General features: G+C 34.4%; 1 long non-coding RNA gene across 1 annotated transcript; it reads left to right on the forward strand.

Annotated features, from left to right (window-relative positions):
• Positions 1-595: 595 nt before the first annotated feature.
• LOC126375606 (uncharacterized) lies at positions 596-1,582 on the forward strand. Its single transcript, XR_007567617.1, has 2 exons — positions 596-729; positions 1,381-1,582. It is a non-coding gene; the product is annotated as an uncharacterized LOC126375606 (long non-coding RNA).
• Positions 1,583-2,922: the final 1,340 nt, after the last annotated feature.

Below are 2,922 nucleotides of genomic sequence, written 5' to 3' on the forward strand. Positions count from 1 at the left end.
TAGAAGATATGAATGCATGGGATTAACTGTCTGAGAACTGGGGGGCTAAAATGGCCACTTTAGCAATTCATCTAAATCCAAATCATTTCCTGAATTGCGAGCAATATTGAAGCAATTCTGCTATTTTTGGTAAAATGGTCGCATTCTTTAGAGGATCTGCAACAATTCATTTCATCTTTGATTCATCTGCTGAATTCGATTGCACGCATTTATTGCCATACGAATAAAATAAAACCGTAACTTTACCGGAATTTTACCGGTAAATTTTATTATATTTTTTTAGATTATTTGAACAAGGTGTACATCAAAAATGTGTTAAAAAGCATTAAAAAAACATAATTTATCAATAAAAGATACTAATGTTAATCAAAACAAACGTAATTATGGATTAAAACAGGATACTCGAAAGAGACTGAATACATTATTTTTATTCTTTTTCTTTAAATGGCAATAATTTTTTAACATTTAAAAAAAATGGTTGTCAAATATGGCGGCACCGGCAAGTCAATGTCAACAACAAAATGTTTCACTTTCCATGTACCTAATTTTTAGGTTTTTACGTTCTAAGCGCTATGTTTTAATACCAAAATACCAAATCAAGAATAAATGTAACGGTTGTAAAATGAACACAGAAGAATTTCATGGAGTGGCGGCATTTCAAATGTTGTTTACATAAACAATATTCAAACCATATAGTACAAGTTGATGGAATTCAACTTGTATTTAAAAGTAAGTATCCTATTAATTATACATACTGTTTCCTATACGAATATGTAAAACAATATCTATCAGTATATCTATGATACTTCATAGGAGAATCATTTGTTGTGAGTGCATATTGTACGTATTTTTTCGTTAAAGTATACGTAACTCGCGTCCAATAAAAAGTTGGGTTTCAGTATTGAAAATTATTCGATATAGATAGCTGAGATAGCTAATAATCATACATAACATAAAACATAAATAGCCCATATACATCCCACTGCTGGGCACAGGCCTCCCCTCAATCAACTGGAAGAGGTATGGAGCATACTACACCACGCTGCTCCAATGCGGGTTGGTGGAGGTATTTTTACGCCTAATAGCCGGGACCAATAGAATATACTAGGTAATAATCAGTCATAGAAAAAAAAAACTATTATCTCTTGACTTGCTTTTTTATTAATTTTTATTTTTATTTATTTATTTTAGGGAAATAAATATTAATATTTTTGCTGGCTGTTTATTTATTTAATTCTCATTCAGTCGTTAAAAGGTTTCTCCTTTGCGTTTCTCTTCGTATAACACCGCAGGAGGCACTCGGGCTCAGTTTCTATGATTGGAGTTATAACAGTAGGTCGTAGTACATCACAGATAATAACCACACTGTTTCCGTTTCAGTTTCGTGTAGCAGCTTGAAGTGGGTTTCAAGACTTATGTGGAAGAAGTATGTGGTTGTTCCACACAAAGGAATCATGACCTCCCCGACCATGGCCAGCCAAAACATTTAAAAGATTGTACTCCGCATCACACACCTGAAATTAAATAGTTTTAGTATTTAGCTATATAATAAGGAACTAATTAAATAAACTATTAATATAAACACATTGTTTTATTTCTGCATGAAATGGCTATTTAGATATAAAACAATTAAGTGATGTGCTCACTTTTGGAGCGTTGATAGACATAACATAACATAAACATAAATAGCCTATATACGTCCCACTGCTGGGCACAAGCCTCCTCTCAATCAACCGTTGCGTTGCGTTGATAGAATGTTACCATTTTCTATTAACACTGTACTAACAGTGTAGTAGTAGCAGTGTATGCTTGTTGTTTAAGGCCAGAGTCACCACTCTTATGCAGTTTAACACACTGGCCCAATGCATAGAAACATGTGCACTAGCTCCTATACGCCTCTAGTATAAGCCATAGGCATAAAAACTCAAGTGTACTTAATAGGTACCTATAAATAAGTAAGCACTTAGGTACAATTTTAATATCGAATCTTTTCACTTACCTTTGAAAAAGGGATTATATCACACCGAGACACTGGCAGATAGGGTTCTTATTCACTCATTAACATGCCATATCAAGCCTAAATCCGCCGTAATTAAATTATTTATTGAATTTTTTACAAACACTTTCCCGCGTTTTACAAGATGAATTGAAAAAAGATGCTCTTGACTAACTTCTAAGAATTCAGCTATTTGACGTTTGCAATTCATCTTAAAGTTGGCCATTTTACGACTTTCCATAGAGAACTGTCAAAATGGGCAATTCATATTATGAATCGTAATATGAATTGAAATATGAAAATCTATAAGTGGCCATTTTACGATTTTCAATTCAATTCATAATAGGAACCTATTATGATTCATCAAAAGTGGCCTTTTTAGGCCCCCTGATATTAGGCAGCTAAATTAATCAATTGTATATCAATATTTTATGTTTATTTTTATTTTTTAAAGAACGTCTAGGGCCCTGTGCCGAGGTTTTTCTTGCAGCTTCTTTTCCCCGGCTATACAGGTTGTGAGAAGCTGCAGTAGTTTTAGGCGGATGAGACGTTCGTTATGTAAAAATTGACGATTCAAAGTGTAACTATGTTACCTACTGAATAAAGATATTTTTGAATTTGAATTTGAATATTTTGAATTGCTCTTGTTTTTCGTTTAGGTTAGGTGAAGTAGGAAGTAGGCTGTGGGTGCCCACAGTGCAGCAGCGTGGTGGAGTATGCTCTACATAAGGTGAATTACCAACCTCATCAGGCCTGGTGTCAGGGTAATTTTTGAGCCGCCAAAGGCCCCTGACATGGCTGATGTAACGATTACTTACTTACGTCAGTAAGTAGTAACCGGGACCAACGGCTTAACATGCCTTCCGAAGCACGGATCATTTTACTTTTGGACAATCAGGTGAATGAATGATGAACGGTGGTTTAAA

Source organism: Pectinophora gossypiella, chromosome 19 (assembly GCF_024362695.1).
Source record: "Pectinophora gossypiella chromosome 19, ilPecGoss1.1, whole genome shotgun sequence".
Taxonomy (NCBI): domain Eukaryota; kingdom Metazoa; phylum Arthropoda; class Insecta; order Lepidoptera; family Gelechiidae; genus Pectinophora; species Pectinophora gossypiella.